This window comes from Macaca nemestrina, chromosome 5 (assembly GCF_043159975.1).
Source record: "Macaca nemestrina isolate mMacNem1 chromosome 5, mMacNem.hap1, whole genome shotgun sequence".
Classification (NCBI taxonomy): Eukaryota; Metazoa; Chordata; class Mammalia; order Primates; family Cercopithecidae; genus Macaca; species Macaca nemestrina.
In genome coordinates, this window is record NC_092129.1 from 72,363,756 (window position 1) to 72,383,627 (window position 19,872).

The 19,872-nt window shown below is 37.0% G+C and overlaps 1 long non-coding RNA gene across 5 annotated transcripts in view; it reads left to right on the forward strand.

Annotated features, from left to right (window-relative positions):
• The window catches only part of LOC105489048 (uncharacterized), a 159,844-nt gene that overhangs the window by 62,298 nt on the left and 77,674 nt on the right, over window positions 1–19,872 (forward strand). For 4 of the 5 annotated variants that reach the window (XR_011623470.1, XR_011623472.1, XR_011623469.1 and 1 more), the window contains one exon: window positions 3,841–3,912. The exons of the other annotated variant lie outside the window; for it this stretch is intronic. This is a non-coding gene — a long non-coding RNA (uncharacterized lncRNA). The remainder of the gene's footprint in view (window positions 1–3,840; window positions 3,913–19,872) is intronic. 5 annotated transcript variants of the gene reach the window in all.

The following is a 19,872-nucleotide window of genomic DNA, read 5'->3' on the forward strand; positions in this document are numbered from 1 at the left end:
ACTACACCTTGAGAGGAGGGGCTTTTATCTTACAGGACACAGTATATTCTTTGAATCAGCACTACGGGATGTTTTCTCCCCCATAGTCATAAGACCTGGGTCTGGGAATCAAGAAGTAGAAGCGGGGGTGGCTGTAATATCATCGATGTCGATATAGATATGTAGATACGGCAGATATAAAGGAGGAGACTATGCCAGTTATTAATGTATTGCCTCTCAACTCCCAACTCACCCTTGTTTGCCTTGCTTTGTGATGTTGCAATTAGATCCTGAAGATTGCAGGTGCCTGCGCCAGCTGGCTTGAGGTTAGGCTCTCTTGAGAAGACATTGGAGTGCTGGAAGAGGAGGGAGAACATTTTGCCTTTTTAAAAATCCAATGTTTTAGACAACGTATTGGTGGCAATAAGTAGTGGTAGAATGGGAAAGGAAATTCTGGCTTGATTGCAGACTCAAGTATTCGAATCAGGCTCTGGGATAACTGATTGGGTTGTAGAGATGAACAATTGTCTAGAATTGTGGTAGGAGTTGGGGGAGTCAGGGCGAGATTTTTTCTTGTTCCACATGACTCAAAAATTAAGGACTGACACAAATACACAAATATGGGTGTGGCCAACTTGCTGTTGTCTGTGCTAAAATGGTCTCAGAGTGACCAAATTAAACCTAAAGGACTAGACACGAAGAAGTCTCTGCAATCTGTCTCTTGTAACTGATGTTAAACCATAAATAAAGTCTATGCACTTATGTCTCTCTCTTGCAGTATTTCCAGAAAAAAGTTATTTGAGGAGTTGTTCCAAAGTGATATGAGAGTCATGGCCAATGCAGGCATTTACTTTTTGATTTGTGGATTCTAAATCTCTGTGGCTTCTGATTTGAATTTCTATCCTTCTAAATGATTCCCTCTAAATAAAGGAAGGCTTAGTGAAGAGGTATTTTGGTTGTAAAGCAGGATAAAACACTACAACTCTCAGCATAAAAGTCAATGCAAATAATATTAATCCCCATATCTGGCATATTTGGCAAGAGTTCACTGGGAATTAACATAGGTAGTTTTCAGACATCAAAAAAAGGGCCCTTGGATAGTTTTTTAAAAATACTTCAGCATAAGGAAAGCATAGTTATGGAGTTTGGCTAAAGACTAAAATAAGTTGGGCAAGTAAATATCTGGGCTACTTCCCCAAATTTGCTTGGTGTGGTCCATATAGCGTCTGGATACTTTCTAGGGAAATTTCAGGGGACATTCCTTAACTGCTTTTGGTATTCCTTCATGAAGAGTTGAAGCTTAAGATGTCAGGAAATAAAGTAGTGAGTTAAAGTTGGTTTACCTAGATGGTATCTACCCAATTCATTTCTCTCTGGAGACTCAACTCTCTCACACACCACAGGTCACAGGTCAAGTCTTATCACTTAGTAGCCAGTTTAATGATATGTCACTTTGCTCCCTTGGCCAGAGACACTCGGACTAAGGTTAAATACTTGATCCAAATTGGGCATAGTCTCTTTGGCAGTCAATTTGGATTGCTCAGTAAGAGACTGTAGTCTTTGCTTTGCTGGTCTCTATCTACAAAACCTTGAGATCATTTCAGAAATGTTTGTCACTATGTAACAGTGTAAAAATGAGCAGAATTCCATGAAATTCATTCAAATACAATCAATTTATTTTAAATGGATTTCTTCAGGTAATTAATTAATTAAGTACAAAGAGGGTTACCAGAATTTTGTATACTTTCCTAGCGCCTTTATATTAAGTTGGTGCAAAAGTAACTGGTTTTGCCATTAAAAAGGGCAAAAAAATGCAGACTTTTATCATTCAGGGACTTCCAAAAACTTGTGCATTTCAGCTCCAGTCAAGTCGAAATGTCATCTCTTCTCTTCCCTGTGGTTGACCCAAACTTCATTGCAGGCCACATTGTTGTCTGCTATTCTCATCGTCCATCTGAGGTGTGCTTATTGAAACTTTCTCCATTGTCACCATCTCAGAATTGAATTTTTTTTTTTGCTGATGTTTTCCATTCTTCATTTAGCAAAAGTGTATTAAGTACCTGCTTTCTGCTGGAAGCTGGGTGTGGAACTGGCAAGTTGTAGTGACAAGAAAATCTTCTGTTCTCATTGAGCTCACATCATGGAGAATAGAAACATTAATAAAATATGTATTTATTTTTTCAAATTGAAAAACATAAACCCTATATATTTATAGTGGACAACAGGATGTTTTGAAGTAATTATACATTGGAGAATGGCTAAATTAAGCTAATTAACATATGCATTACTTCACGTATTTATTTTCGTGTGTATGGTGAGAACACTTAAAAGTCTACCCTCTTAGCAAATCTTGAAAATCAAGCATACAATACATTGTTATTAACTATGGCACCAAGAATCTAAATCAGTTTGTTTAACAAATTTAGTAAATACTTATTATTTCCTATGTATTCCTCACTGTTCTAGATGTTACTAATAAAGTGTGAAGAAAAATGATAAAATACCTGTTCTCAAGGAGGTTACCTTGTAGTTGATATAAAATTATAAACACTGATACAAATGTGAAGAAATATTACAGAGTTCAGTTATGAAATATGCCAGGGAGATATACATCTGAATGACAGTTTGAGAAACGATCTCCTGAGTTGTGATGTCTAAGCTGAGCCCTGAAAGCTAAAGAGTCAGCTAGGCAAAGAGGATGAGCAGTGGAAAATATTTCAAATAGGGAAAAAACATTAAGAATCTGAGCTAGTTACCAAAGAATCATGAGAAAAGTGCTGAAATATAGAAATTCAAAGGTAATTAAAAGTACTAGTAATTAGTCCTAAATCCCTGACCAATTAAAATTTATTAAGTGACCATGGAGCTAGTTTCTCTTGAGACTATTTCCAATATCCAGTTTATGTTAAAAAAAAACAAAACAAAACAATTGCTGTATTTGAAAATGAATATTCATTAGGGAATTCTTTTCAAGGATAGGAAATTATAGAAGATTAGATTTAGGATAAACTCAGTTATGTAGAAATATGTTAAAATTGGATTGCCAAGACACAAGCACAAATTCATCGACTAGTTTTGAACTTAGTGTACTTAAGATAGTTATTTGTGCACTATTGGCATATTTATTTATTTATTTTACAAAAGAAAATAGCAGCATTGAAAGATTTCTTTTTTCTATTGTTGGGCTTAAATGATTATTGCAGGTTAGGAAATCGGAAAGTTATATTCTAAGTCTGTAACTTTATTTTGTTGAATACATATTGATATGAATTTTCATGATGTAAACAATTATGAAGTGAAATAAATTTTCTAGTATTCTGATTATTCTTGAGGATAATACAAAATATAATAGTCTAATATAAAATATTCATAATGCTTTATAGGTATGGGATTTAATAGAATTAGCTAACGAGGATGGTAACAATTGTTAGATTAAAATGTGTTTGATTATCCTCTCTCTGTTTATGTATTCTAACTTCTTAGTTTTTCATATTACTTTTACTATAGTAATTTGTTCTTCCCTAATTACACAGGTTCATTTTTTTCTTCTAAAAAAATCCAATGGCCTAGGATAAAACAAGGAATATTTACAATACAGATATAATCATTGATAGGGTGGAAAGTAAAATTTTCACCAAGGACAGTGTAGAAGATGACTTATTAACAAGGTTTCACATGCACTAAATGTCCTATCCACAGGTGGGTTTGTGACTTGGGTGCATTCAATCCTATTTCTTCACCTCCTTTTCCAGGATGGCCCAGGTGATTGTTGTCATTCAAACAAGTTCAGCCAAGGTTATTACTACATGTATAGATGTGGAGTGGGAAAGGGTCATTTTTTTTTTTTTTTTTTCTCTGTAGGTATCAGAAGCCTGGAGCTTCTCTTGACCATGTTTTTTTCTACTATATGAAGTGCGTCTGCCTAAGAATAAGGTAATCGCAAAAGAATGCAGAGCTGAGTTAGTGAAGAATGGTATAGAGGCTGCAAGACTACATCTGAGCACTTGAAGCCAGAAGGGTTCAAAGTCAATTATGTCACTTTGGACTTGTCAATTCTGTAAGCCAACACAAATGTATGTATTATATGTTTGTGCTTTATCTAGTTTAGATTGGGCTTCTGATAATGAAAAGCAAGCTGAAGAGATGTGACAGGTGATATCCATCAAATTTTACAGAAACAGATAATTTATATATTATTTAAGATCCTTGGGGACATAGATGTCTTCCCAATCCAACTCGACAGCAAAACTGCTGTAGTTTTCTCCACACATACACCATATTACGGAGATATTTTGCTTATAAATATAGGCAAAAATATTAAAAATATTAAATATGAGTAAATAAAGCCAAATACCACAAAATAATTAAATAGTGCTAATGAATTTTTTCAGGAATTCATCAATAAGAATCTTATTAACATAGTTTTTCATATTCATATCCAAAGGAGACTTTTTGATCATCTTGATCAATATCAAGTTATATAAAATGCAACTTCATTCTAGATTATAAAATAGAATGAAAATATTTTCATTTTATAAGAAATATCTTTAATAGCTAACTTTATATTACATTTTAAAAAATTAGAAACATCTACAATCTATTTTGGAACAAGATATTATTATTATTTTTTTTTTTGAGACAGAGTCTCGCTATGTCGCCCAGGGTGGAGTGCAGTAAGATATTATTTTATAAGTTATAGCACACTGAATTAGACACAAAACCATAAGTAGTAGAAAACATGAGAATGGGTACTGTTATTTTCAGACCACATCATTACATAGATGAAAAGTATAAAATGGCCAAATCAAATAATATTTGTTTGATTGAAAAAGAAATACATAAATGAAAAGAGTCATCATTAAATAGTTGAAAAGTAGAATAAAAAAGATACAGCATTCACAATGAAATCTACTTCATGAATTTCTGAGGAATAAGATTTAAAAAAAATTTTCTGCTAGGTTGACTATTTCTACCTTACATTAAACTCCTTTATAGAACTTTCATCCCTGAACACAGATCATGGTAGACTAATTTTACTAATGACTTATGTTGATGGCCTCCCTCTATTCCATTGTATTTTGCACTATAACTTAGCAGTCACCTTCCATCCTGACTTGGCTCAGTCATGTGTCTTGCTTGGGCCAAGAAGAAGTGAGTCAGTATGATATAACGTAGACTTGAGGGATTCTTACACATTAGGACTTATCCTTTTGTATCCTTGCTCTCTTTCTTCTCTTTGGTTCCAACCAAAGCCATCCTAGGCAATTCTAGGGTCATCTGACCCCCGGTACATGAAAGAACTCACCCAAGATCCTAGAGTTTTCCACCCACTTTGAAGCTAGCTGTAGGTATGTGATTGAGCTCAGCAGTGAGCAGAAAGCACTCTGACTTTCAGGCTCCTAAGTATAAGACTGAATTCTCAGTGTTTGGGTCACTGGGCTTTGTGGTGTTTTCTTATGCAGCAAGGGTTAATTTAAACACAGATAAATAGATTAGAAAACACAAACCTTTGGGTCCTTAGAGGAAAAGAGTGATTCTTTAATACGTGATAACTGGGGAATGTTTTTGAAAATAAATTGGCATGCTAATCAATCAAGTTAGAAACACATCTCACATCTTAAGCCATACTGAACTTCAGAAGAATAAAAAACATTGTAAATAGAAAGAACATTCATTGTAAGCATGACCTTACATAGAAATTTTAATTAAAACTATTATATTTCATTAAGTAATGAAATAAAAAATCTTTTGCTTCATGAAATTCTCCTTAGGAAAAAACTTACCTGTGTTTTGGAGGATGCTCTGTGTAAAGCACTTTACCCACTAGACCTGAATATTCAGCCTGGCAAACACATTCCTAAGAATGAAGGAACTTGCCTTGCAGTAGTGTAGATAGCCTGAAAGATTACACAACACATGTTAATTGATTAGTTTTGGATGGTACAATTAAGATTTAATTTCTTTACATGGCTTTGTGCGTTTCTTGCTTTTTTTCTGTATTTTTTTCTTTCTATTTTTTGATAAATACCACTTTCATAATCATGCAGTTCTAAATATTTTGTACAGTACATTGTCATTTTCTCCTTAACCCACAGGTTATTTGTGAGTGAATTCTTTTTTTAGTTTCTTAACTTATGTTTTTTTGATAGGAAGAGCTTATTGACTTGTAAGTTTTTTAGAATGGGTTAGAGAACAATATGTATGATAATAACTTTGGGCCTCATTGAGACATGTAGTTGACTTAAAGCACATTATTACTATTTCTTTTTTTGGAAAGAGAGGTTATATAGGAGACTAGATCTCTATTAGCTCAAACTTATTAATCACACTCCTCAAAACTTCCTTACCTTCTCTATTTTTGTCTGCTTGGTCCAGGAGTTTCTGAGAGCCATGTGCCAATATATCCTGATAATGATTTTGGAGATGTCAAACTCCCATTAAAGTTTTATCTATTTTAGCTATGTTTTTAGGGACATATGGATAATTGTTATATAGTCAACTTTCTCAGAAACTATGCAACACGTCCTCCTCTTTCCTCAACTCTTCAATACCCACTTCCTTATTCTCAGCTAATAGCTTACTGAGAAAATAGAGACAACCAGAAGAGGCTTTCCACATTCTTTCTCCATCAAATCTGCCAAACTAGCTGCTACCTGATGTCCATATTGTCATGATGAGTGATTGCCCATCTCTTCAAGAGCATAGTCATCCTTCTAGAGAACACAAAGATTTGCCCCTGCAATTGTCTCTTTCTCTCATCATTAATTTCTTCTTATAGTTCTATTTTCTTTACAACCTTCCATCTCCTGTTATTCTTCACATAAATTGCCTTCATTCAAATGAAACCAGTATGGCAGCCCCTCCTTTCTTGACCACATTGTATGAGATATCATGGGATCTTCCTTGGATTAGCCTTTTGCTGATTCCAAGAGCTGGGGTAGTTTGGACAGGGGTGAAGAGTAAAAATGCATCTGGTTTTTCACTTTCAGTTATTCCATGGCAGCGATCTTTCCTAAAACACAAAAAGGTAAACATACTTTGTCAATACAGGAATTAATTTTGTTTCTGCTGAAGACTGCTGGTTTATGTGAGGGATGCACATTCTTTCTGCGAATATAACTTCCTTGCAAAAATGGTGTAGTTGACCCTGCTATGTAAATACACATTCTTTCTTGGCTTGATTTTTATTATAAAGGCTTATCATCTTAATTAACAAAGACACGACTGCCACGAAGGAAAGTTTTCTATTTCTATCTTAATAGAAGGATAGTCCCCATATGTATATGTGGGACTGGGAGCTGGGTGAAGAAAACGGGAGTTGAGGAATTTTCAGCTTACTTTGTCCTAACAGTAGGCTTATACATCTGTCTATTTCTAAAGGATTCAAGCTGCTTTTATAGTCTCATAGAAGCTGTTCTTCATCTCATCTGTTTTGAAGACCATGGTCACTGTTGATTTCTCCTCTCTGACTGATTATAAAGCAATGGGAGACTCATTAATCTGATGAGTTTTTGGGGTTCACCCAGTTCTCCTAGAAGTCCTGGTTGGATATAATGATGGAATTTCAGGTCATGCAGAATTGGGTACAAAATTTTATTTCCCCACTTACTGTCTGTGTGATTCGAGCAAAGTTATTTAGTCTCTGTCTCTGTTTATAAAAACAGGAAAATCTCATGGCTTGTAGGAGCATGATATTCCATAGGGTTTTTGTTAGGGATTACATGAAATAACAGACATAAAGTGCCTAGCACAGTGCTTGTCATGTACCCTATAGATGTTTCATTTTCTCCTGCTGAGTGTCTGTAGAGAGAAGAGCTGGAGCCCTCCCCCCACAGAATTATGTTAAGACCCCATTCGGGGGACTTGAAAAGCATCTTAGCTTTTTCTATTTTTATTGTCCCCACACCGCCCTTGATATTCATGTCCCCTTTCACAAGTGATACAGTCAAGCCACACTTTTGTACAGCATATATAAAGTCTGTAACTTTATCCCAGTCCTTAAGCTAGCGGGGTGGGAATTACACTGGACACCCCACTCAGCGCTTAGGGGATGTCTTTAAGACACTCACTTGAGTAGGACAACCTGCAAGACTGCACTAGGAGAGGAAGTTCTGTTTTGCATTTCCCTCACGCAGACTCTGCCACGGTCTCATTTGTACATGATCTATATCCAAATTGTAACAGAGTACCTTTCCAGAAAATCCTTTTTTTCCCCTTTCCTTTAGAAAGGCTCATTTATCCCAAATTCCATCCCACATGCTTAGGCAACACTTGACTTGACTCGCAAGCCTGAAGAGACACTTGCACATAGTCATTGCATGTTCTCAGTTGACAGCTGGAGAGCCTCTCCTGCACAGCTGTTCCTTCTGTCACAGCCAATCCAGCTGGCAGGGGACAGCATGGCCCTTTCCTCCATCAAGTGCAGCACAGGGGCTGTCTTTCCTAGTTGCTTGCCCTACATAGGACTGCTTGTCTGCTAACCAGAGACAAAGGATAAAGTGATTTCACTCCATCTTAGACACAGAAAGGATTTTACAGAGAAAATGAAGACAGCCAATATTCTTTCATGTCTGCTTTGGAAGTAGTCACTAATTTCAGCAGTTAATATTAACAGGAATATCTTAACAGCTAGTAACCATTATTGGTTACAGCACAGAATATTGTTAGGGTTATAATTGCTTTTTTAGAGCAGAGGTGTGGGTTGACTTCCAGTCTTAAGAATTAGCAATATACTTTTCTGACAATATCTGCGACTCCCAACCCAACAGAGATTCCAATTATTAATAGTTATGGTGTGCTCATTTTCACTAGACTTCTGGCATGTGATAACACTTATATTTTATGCCTGTTTGTGAAAGGATATTAACACTTTTTAATTATTTTTGTTGTATTAGTTTTCTGTGGCTATTATAACAAGTTATCACAGGCTTGGTGGGTTAAAATAACAAAAATTTATTCTCTCACAGTTTTGGAGGCCAGAAGTCTGAAGTGAAGGTGTTGGCAGGGCCATGCCCCTTCCAGAGGCTTTAGAGGAGGATCCTTCCTTGTCTCTTCCAGTTTCTGGGGGCTGCTGGCATTCCTTGGCTTCTGGCCACGTCACTGGAATCTGTGTTTCCATTTTCACAATGCTTGTGTGTGTGTGTGACAGAGATCCCCCTTTCTTTCCTATAAGAATGTGTGTAATAGCATTTAGGGATCTCCCAGGTAATCTAACACAGCATCTCAACATCTTTATGTTAACTGCATCTGCATAGTCCAAATTTCTAAATAAGGTGACATCATTTCCAGGTTTCAGGGATTAGGACTTAACATTTTGGAGACCACTGTTCAGTCAGTATACTTGGTAAGCAACACTGTCAATTGATGGTAAATATGATATGTATGATTTTAAATACGGTGGTATTTGAAGAAAAGGGATTTAAAAATTAATTTATTTACTTATTTTGGACACTTTTTAAATTTAATTTTTTCCTTGTCGCTGACACATAATAATTGTACATATTTATGGGGTACAAGGTAATGTTTCACTGCATATATACATAGGACAATTGTCAAATTATGATGGTTACCATACATAAATAAATTTAAAATATATCCTAAGGTAAATAGCAAAAATGTGTACAAGAGCAAGAGAAAAATAAATTTGTGAATGAGGTTGTGAGGAATGGCAAGGCGAACAGACAGAAGAGAAAGGAGAAGCCAAGAAACTGGCTTCTGAAAGCATTCGAATAATTCTCATTGCTAAGGAAACCACAATTTCCTGTCTCTATCTCAGCTCTGAACAGCTGCTTTACTTATAATTTGGCTCCACTGAAGGACTTTAATTGCTAGGTGAAGAAAAGCCAGAGTACCAAAGTTAGAATGGAAAGAAAAATTATGGTGATACAAAATGACATAAAAACAAATTATTTAAGATAATTCGTAAAGCTGGTGCTTTTAAAAAGGAGGTTATTGCTCCTCTCTTTCTTCCTACAAGTACCCTAAGGATGGTGACAAAGTTATTGAAAGTGATTGCTTAAAAGCAGTGCTTTTAACCTTTCTACAGATGAAAAAACATGAGGTGATAATGTTAACTCATTTTCATCAGCTGGAACTGTCTGTATCAAATGGATATTTTGCTTCTTCACCCTCTTTCCCTTCTGTTAAGTATTTTATTAAAGGAAGTCAAAATGAATGGATTGCTGAGGAACCTCAAAGTGCCTCCATGAATGAGAAGAAAGCCTCAAAGTTTGCTAGCGCTAGCTCTACGGGAATGTAGTTTTATCTTGGGCTTTTTCATGTAGAGTTCTATCAAGAGAATCTTCTCTTCCATTCTCCTTTTTCATTTTCCTCTTTGATTGCACAGAAGAGACCAACAGCTTTCCTCCTCCTCCGCTGCTCCAACACCAGTGGGAAGTTTGAGCCTCTCTTTTCCATTCTATTTTTCTGCCAAAAATTATTTTTTCTATTTAAATAATTGTTACAAAATAGAGGGTAGTTATGGAAATTAATAATTGCAAGTTATTTAAGTATGTTTTTGTGCATAGATAATACCAAACAAAAATTCAGAATTACTTTATCTTTTACTTAGTGAAAACGCAGGATGCTCTGGCAGAAATAATCATCAAGTAATACTTTCAGCATCAACTTAAAAATGTCTCTAGATCAATAGCATCCAATAGAATCTATAATAAGAGAAATGCTCACATTCTGTGTTGCCCTATATGGTAGCTACAAGCTGCCAGTTGCGATTAAGCACTTGAAATGTGGCTGATGTGACTGAGAAACGGAATTCTGAATTTCATTTAATTTTAGCACATTAAATTTAAATAGCCATGTGTAGCTAGTGGTTACTGTATTGGACTGTGAGGCTGTAGATGGCTTGCACTGGCATTATTTTCCTCATTCTTATTCCACAATATTTCTGGCTATGTTGCTGCTTTTCACCCAGTGAGGGTAAGCTACATCAAAAGATAGTTTTGCACTTAGAAAAAAAATGTTAAATCCTGAACAAACTCAAAATGCATTTGGAAAGAACACTAGGATAATTCTGTGCACATACTTGACTTGGTAGTAATTTAGGTGATACGTGTTGGGGAAAATGTTGTAACAATATTATAGACACAATGTTATCATTTTATTTCAGTTAATACCTGCCTACTCATATACAATTCATACATCCTGAAGATTAAAGTTGGCTTTTCAGTATCTCAAGTTTGTCCTTGACTGTGGGTTACCTAAATCGCAACCCTTAGGAAAAGGACAGATATAGGCTAAACACATAATCTTAAGTCATGCTCTTGCGTAAGAGGGTAGGATGGAAGTAAGTGCTAGAATATTTGGAAAATTACATGCCCTAGGAAAAACACGTCTCTATCTCATCATTTCAAGAGCTACTGAAATCTCATTCTGTTGCAAAATCTGCCCAGATCTGCTGGAAATCCAGACAAGAAGTGTGCCAATTTAACCTGTACTTGCCCTCAGCCCCCAGTCCCTATGTAGATATTCATCTGATTAGGAATCGTTCTCCTTCAAAGTTACTAAAAACTGCCTTTGATATTGAAATGTTATTGCCCTTCTGGTATTATGAAGAATAACAGTATAATACAAGAAGGGCAATAACATATGAATATATTCTTTATAAGTAAAACAAACTGATATATCATAGACTGCAAACTTCTAGGGGGCAGGGATTTTGTCTTCCTCATTATTGAAATTCATTATCAACTTTAGCATCACAAAGGTTTACACACTAAAAAAAAATCCTTTCTGCTCTTGCTGCCGTATGAATGAATAGAGCTCCAAGCTGCAGCAGAAGCATCATTTCTTCTTTTACAACTGATATCCATTCAATAATCGAGTCCAGCATGACTCGGAAAAATGTTAAATATTTTGGAAGTTGAGAGTGAGGAAAATAAAAGAAAGAATCTGGTGTATAGCAAGGAGCGCAGTTGCTTCTGGAAACTCGCAGAGCCTGGAAACGGGGTGTACTTTGCAGGGAGGTGAATGGGGAGAGGGGGACAACAGAGGAGAAAATGTGGCCCCTTCATGTTTTTCCTTTCAAATCATCTTGCTGTTAAGCAATAAAAAAAATCTAAATTTCCTAATCTGAGTTCAATGGCTTACCATGGTATATTCCTGCTTGGTTCATTTTCACTGTGTATTATAAAATGGACACTGCGTGTTGGTTATTTTAAATTGTGAATATGATGCTGGAGAGTGAAAAATAAGAACAACCGGCGTGCCTGGTTTTCCAAACCAAACAGAGCTCCTACCCCCTTTTTAATATCTGATAAGTCACTCCGGTGTCCCCTCGTCCCCATCCACTCTGTGATGGAATCCCTATGTCTGACTATGGAAATCCTAAGATTTGAGGTGCCATATATCAGGATGCTTGAGCTTTGGCAATTAGCTGTTGGTTCCCACGTGTTGATTATTAAAAGAAGTGAAAATGAGTGTTAATTGCCACTCCATTTAAGAGTTCTAAAAATAACTAATGAAAGTCTTTTCCATAAAGAATATAATGAGATTACCAATTAATTTTATGAAAGCCCTACAGAGGCTGCCATATGATTCCTTGAACTGTTTTGTCCTGGTAATGAGGGTGATTTCTCTTTAAAACTCAGCATTTGTGTCAGAAAAAAAAAAAAGACAATATCCTGAGTTTATTTAAAAAGTAAAGAATGCTAATATCCAAGTGAATTAATAGAAATCCTGAAGAAAAGGTTCATTTCCAATTAGTACAGCAGAGAAAAGCCACAAAGTCCAATTAAACTCAGCTTTCGATTTTTCATTACCGCATATATGTACGTTTATGTAAATATCTGTGTGTGTGTGTGTGTGTGTATGTGTGTGTGTAATACTAGTTTTCTAGGGCTGCCGTAACCAAATACCACAGAGTGAGTGACTCAAAAAACAGAAATTTGTTTTCTCACAATTCTGGCAGCTGAAAGTTCCAGATAAAAGTGTTGACTGGGTTGGTTTCTGAAGACTCTTGCCTTAGCTTGTAGATAGCTGTCTTCTCCCTTTGTTTCCAACATGGTCTTCTCTCTGTTCGCGTCTGTGTTCTAATCTCCTCCTGTTGTAATGACACCCAGTCACAATGGATTAGGATTCATCCTGAGGACCTCGTTTTAACTTAATCACCTTTATAAAGACCTTGTCTCCGAATATAGTCACACTCTGAGGTCCTGGGGATTAAGACTTCAAGGTATACATTTTAGGGAGATGCAGTGCAGCCCATAACATAAAGATCCTCAAAACTCACTTATCTTGAATTCTTTTTGCTTCCTTAAGAACTTGCTTATTATTTTGTAAGGTGCAATATAAGTAAATGGGACAAAATTGTAAAAGGCATAAAGTACCTGGAGTCTCTTTCAAAGACCACCAGCACCCATCCGCAGAAGCCGCCACTGTTATCAGTCACTTATTTAATATTCCAAGAGATGTCTGTGTGTGTCCATGTATTATTAGGTAGAAACAAGCAGGATGCAGAGGAGTGTGCACAGTGTTTCTGTTTGTATTTTAAAAATAAAACACCGACAAGTATATATGTATCTGTGTTTATGTATATGTTGAATTAAGTTGCCGTGGTTTTATAATTTAAAACAATTTAAATGTTCAGCGCATTTGGAATTTACTTATGTTTAGGCATAGTTTGGACCCCACTGACGTGTATATTTCCAAGTATTTATCTCACTGTCTCGAAACTGCTTGAGTAATCTATCTTTCCTCCATCATTTGGGATTCTACCTTTATCATGTACTGAGTCCCTGTATGTGTTTGGTTCTTTTTATGAACTTTTTCTTCCAATTTGTGGAGAGACATTTGTCCCCTGCTATCCCCGATAGCTCTCTCTGCATGGCCTGACGGCACAGTAGCGGAGACCTGTGGCTTCTCTTCCTCCTGATAAGAAGGGTTCACTTGGTTTCAACTTTCCACAAGGTCTTCGGGTGCTTCTAGCACAATTGTGCAGCTTCTTTGGCCAGGCAGCATCTACATTAACCTACAAGAATGAGAGCAGCAGGCTGGTAAGGTCTTACTGCCAGAGCACATTCCACGATAAAAGTGTGACTTGCCCAGCCCAAGTGTGTGTCTCCAGGGGATTGGGAGAGATGGGAAACATCTGTGTTCTCTTCCTGTGGTTCCCACTCACACTCTGTGACGTTTGTAGCAATAGCCCCAGACCTTCTCCCGACACCGTTGATTTCAAATAAGATTAGGAATTTTGTAGCTTTATATTTGAGTATGTTCTAAAGTTAGTCTTCCCCTTATTATTCTATTTTTCAGATTTTCCTATTTTCACTTATTTTCTTCTATAGTTCCAAGAATGTTAACTTCTAAAATAGTCTCTCTTTATAGAGTAGATGTTTATTCTCTCTGTTTATGAGACAGCTTAAGGGTTTGAGACTGACTCTCACTATGAGAAAAATAAAAACAAGAGGCTGGGACTACCTCTGCTTGATAATGGAGTAAAGACGCCTGCGTGGAGAGACATTGACTCTTCTGTAGATAACAGTGCAGTGATATGGATGTCTGGGGACCAGATGTGACTCCTGTGAAAGGGAGATAGCAGGAAGTTATCTTGAAAGGAATCTCACTGAACAGCACTGCTTGGAGGGAAGATGTGACCCTAAGATGGGGTGGGTCGCCAGGGCTCACCACCAGAGGAAGTGGTCATTAAGTTGACAGTCAGAGGCAAGGCACTGCCCTCACGAAGAGGATGTGCCTGCAATGAGGTTTTCTGTTTCCTCATTCCAAGTCCATTTGCAGCTCTTCACCCTCAGCGCCTATATGCTGTATTACTGTGCATTGCGAGAACCAGGGCAACAGTCTTAATTGCATTTGTAGAATTGCATTTAGGAGTTGGTGCCCTGTCAATTCGCTCTTACATGAGATATTCTCACACGTTCATAGATCATCCACTAGTGGAATCAGTTATCTGATGTTCCCTACTTTTACTCAAGATGCACACACCATCATTGACTGCCTTCTGTGAGTGTGGAGAGATACAGACAGAAGGATCAGGAAAGCGGACAAAGGTCCTTTAGCAAACAAATACTGTCGTAATCTAGGCATTTGTAGGCCTTAAGTTGTAAAATTTGAAACGGTGGTAATTATGTTGTTCAAATATTTTTTATTTTTAAAACTTGACTGACTTATCAATTACTAAGACCCATGTTAAAAACTACACTATGATAGTGAATTTGTCAATTTAGCTTTGCATTTTTGCAATACAAATGACCAAATTGCCCAAAGATATAGAAAGTATACAGAAACTGATATTTTAGAAAAATTATTTCTACAAAGGAACAATAGCCAATTATGGCAGTGTTTTAAAAATTATTCTGAGGCTGGGCACAGTGGCTCTTTCCTGTAATCCCAGCACTTTGGGAGGCTGAGCCAGGCGGATCACCTGAAGTCAGGAGTTTGAGACCAGCCTGGCTAACATGGTGAAACCCTGTTTCTACTAAAAATACAAAAAATTAGCCGGGTGTGGTGGTGGGCACCTGTAATCCCAGCTACTCGGGAGGCTGAGGCAGGACAATCGTTGGAACCTGGGAGGCGGAGGTTGCAGTGAGCTGAGATCGCACCATTGCACTCCAGTTTGGACAACAAGAGCGAAACTCTATCTCAAAAAAAAATTATTCTGGAAATGAAAAAAATAATGAACATTTAAAAATCTTTTTATGAAATTAGATAAGATTGATACCAAAGCATAAAGATAAGGTAATACAAACAAAAGAAAACACAGACAAAACTATAGTTCCATTTAATTATAAATATTAAGGTTAAAAAATTCTAAATTTAGCAAACAGTGCATCAACATATTAAAAGACGATTTCATCATAAATACATCCATTATAGAACTAATAAGATAGTTCAACATTAGGAAATAAATGAATAAAATTCATATTGACAGAAAAGATAGAAAAAACAGAGATAAGTTAACATTTACTAAAAAAGGAATGCATATGTACATGATACTTCACAGTTTAATATGTTAGTTGTATACCTGTCTATTCTCTATCTAAATTTATATTTGCTTTGCGTTTTACTGAATGGACTAAACTCAAAGAGATACGAGTAGCAGATGTGTTTGTCTTTTTGCCCTCAAACATTTTCTGCCTGTTTCTCCCTTCACCATTTCTTTAATAGTATTTGAGGCCAATCCATCCACTTAGAGGTATTAAGGTTTCCAATCAGGTTCAAGCCCACATCTGATGGAAACCTTCTCCTTCTCTCTAGCTCAAGCCCCCACTATCATTAGTGGGCCTGCAGCAGAGAAGGGTGGGAGAAAGTTGGTTTATTCTTCTATTCTTCCTTGCTTTTCACTTCCACTTTCTCATCATTTCGATGCTTCCAAGTTTCTCTTTCTTCCTTGGTTACCAAATCCAGGGCATCCAAGTTGAGCTCTCCCAGGAACTCTTTTACCAGTTGACTTCGGTGCACTGGTGTGGAAATATACTTCCCAGCAGCTCCGCTTCCCAGCAGCTCCGCTTCCCAGCAGTTCTGCAAACATCAAGCCAGGGAGGGAGGGGCCAACTTCTCCTTCTTACCGAAAACTGCCATCTCTTGAAGCAGATCTCTTGGAGAACCCTCTTTTGGTGCTCACCGTGAGCAGGGGGCAGCATCTCTCCTCTTTTCTTCATTCATAGGCCAAAAACCTACTTCCAGCACAGGTTCTTTCTTCTAGATATACTCCAATCTTCTGCTGATATGGGCTGGATGGTGTGACAACTGGTTGCCATTGCTGGACAATCCCTGGAAAGATAGGAGTGACAACTTCATGATCACTCCCTAAAATGCAGAATTCCTACCTACTCCTCTGCTTTGAGGTTTAGATAAAATTTTAAGAACAAGAAATTTATCATTATACAACTTATTAGGTATGTAGAGTCCTGGGTTTTCTAGAGTTTAAATCCTCATCTGTGGGCTGTTTTCTAGTTTCTGAACAAAATTTGGGGCATGCAACTTCATAATTTTTTTGTCATTTAAAGATGGTTTTGGCATAGTTTCATAATTACATAAATTTTATAGTATCACAATTTCAGCCTTGTCTCATTCAAAGCTTCCCTCAGGCCCAGCACAGTGGCTCATGCCTATAATCTCAGCACTTTGGGAAGCCAAGGTGAAAGGATCGCCTGAGACCAAGAGTTATAGACCAGTCTGGGCGACGTGGTGAAAACTTGTCTCTATAAAAATTTTAAAAATTAGCTGGACGTGGTGGTGCATACCTGTAATCTCAGCTACTTGGGAGGTTGAGGTGGGAGGATTACCTGAACCTGGAGTGGTCAAGGCTGCAGGAAGCCATAATTGAGTCACTGCACTCCAGCCTGGGAGACAGAGTAAGACCCTGTCTCGAAAAAATAAAAATCAAAAGATAAAATAAAGCTTCCCTCGTCTACAGTGTGAACACATTTAGAACTCATACTTCCATGCTATGCAAAATGGTGGGAAGTCAGTCTTCCCCAGTTGCTGACCTCTCTCCTCACTTTGCTAAAGCAGGCTGCTTTAATCAAGATGGTAAGTACATACCATAAAAGGTAACAATCTTTGAGTGGCCTCTCATAAGAGGCAGTCTCCTGAGACAAGAGGACTCCCAGTGCTAAGATCATGTGGGACGGACTCTAGAGCCTGGAGCCTGAGGGCAAGTCCCAAGAGGACAGCTGGAGCATGTCCTGCTCACATTATGGACAAATGCATAAAACAGAGAAATCTCTGGAGAGATCTACAAAGACTGAAATTTAGTTTGAAATAATTAACACAATATTACTTTTAACTGCTATGTGTTATGAAGTTGAAGAATTAAAACTAATCATAACTCAAAAATAGTTTTGAAATTTAGAAACTATTTTGAACTAAATGATAGCAAAAATATATATCAAATCGTATGGGCACAGCTAAAGTAGTACTTACAAAAAAATTGTGGAGCTTCCTTTCCCTCCCCTTCCCTCTCCTCCCCTTCCCTCCCTTCCCCTGACCTCCCCTCCTCTCCTGTCCCCTTCCCTTCCGTTCCCTTCCCTTCCCTTTCCTTTCCTTCCCTTCCCTTCCGTTCCCTTCCCTTCCCTTTCCTTTCCTTCCCTTCCCTTCCCTTCCCTTCCCTTCCCTTCCCTTCCCTTCCCTTCCCTTCCCTTCCCCTCCCCTCCCTCCCCCTTCCCTCCCCCTTCCCTCCCCTCCCCTCCCCTCCCCTCCCCTTTACTTCCCTTCCCTTCCCTTCCCTTTTTTGACAGGGTCTCACTCTGTCACCCAGGCTGGATTGGTGCAGTGGTGCGATCACAGCTCACTGCAGCCTCGACCTCCTGGGCTCAAGGGATCCTCTTGCCTCAGCCTCCTGAGCAGCTGGGACTACAGATGTGTGCCATCATACCCAGCAAAAACTTTTTAGTCTTAAATTCTTATTTTAGGAAAAGACTTCTTAAGGATAGAAGAATGCAAAAGAAATAATGATGATGAAGTCATAATTGAGAGGATCGAAAAGGCACAAGAATCTTTTAAAGAAAAATCTTTTCGACAAACTTTTGACAAAATTGATCAAGATAACAAGAAAACAGTCAGAAATACTTTGTTAAGAAATGATTAAGGGGGCACAATTTAGCTACAGTGCATATTAAAAAGAGAACGTAGAATATCATAATAATTTGGTTGGCTGAAATCTGAAAACTTAGGATAAGTGAACATATTTGTAGAAAAATTACTACCAAAACTGAATTTGGAGTAAATAGGAAGTTGAATCATCTTATATCATTAAAGAAGCTAAATTATTAGTAACAATCTTTGCATTTACATAAACACATATTCATATGAATAAGACGAAAACAACACATGGCAAGGACGATTTTATAGATAAGTTACTCCAAACTGTCAAAGAATAGGTAATTATGATTTTAAAATCCAAACATTGTATGTTCTCACTCATACGGAGGAGCTAAGTTAGGAGGATACAAAGGCATAAGAATGACACAATGGACTTTGGGAACTCAGGGGAAATGGTGAGGTGGGGTGAAGGATAAAAGACTCCACATTGAGTACAGTATACACTGCTTGGGTGATGGGTACACCAAAATCTCAGAAATCATCACTAAAGAACTTATTCATTTAATCAGACAATTCCTGTTCCCTAAAAACCTATTGAAATACAAAAAGAAAACTTGAAAAAAACAAAAACAAACCACCACGTTGTAAAAAAAAAAAAAAAAAAGTAGAAGTACAAATTGTGTGTCTCTCTTCCACATGCAAACAAAAGTGACATCACACTGGTACCCTTAAATCAGACATGATGGAATAATTATACCACAGAAATAGGCAAAGTTTATAAGTCAGAGTTTTGAAGACAGTCAGTTAATTATTTACCTGTATGCCATTGGGTGGGAGAACTTACCTTATTTTGGATTATATTCTAATCAAAACAATATGATGCTCACACAGAAATGAACAAGTATATAAATGGAACAGAATATAGGGACCAACAGTAGATATAAATATATATGAGAAATGAATGACAAGGTTGGTATTACAATTCAGTTGCAAAAGAATGGCTTATTAAGTAGATGATGTTAATGTAACTAGCAATTCTTCAACAAAATCAGAGATACATTCTCAGCTTACATTACATAGAAAATAAGTCCTAGTTAAACTAACCACTGATACAAAATGAAATGATAAATATTTTAAAAGAAAATTTGTGAGGTACTTGTTTATGATTTGATTGAAAGAGTAAAGAAATTAAGGAAGAAAAATTTTACCAACCCCTAATTTTAGAATGTGTATGGCAAAAGTCAGCTAAGAAATCTTAAAAAAAAGTAGAAAAAGTATTTGTAACAAACATTTATTATCCCTAGCATAAATTCTTCCTAGAAATGTATAATTAAAAAATGAAGGCCAGGGGCAGTGGCTCACCTTGTAATTCTATCA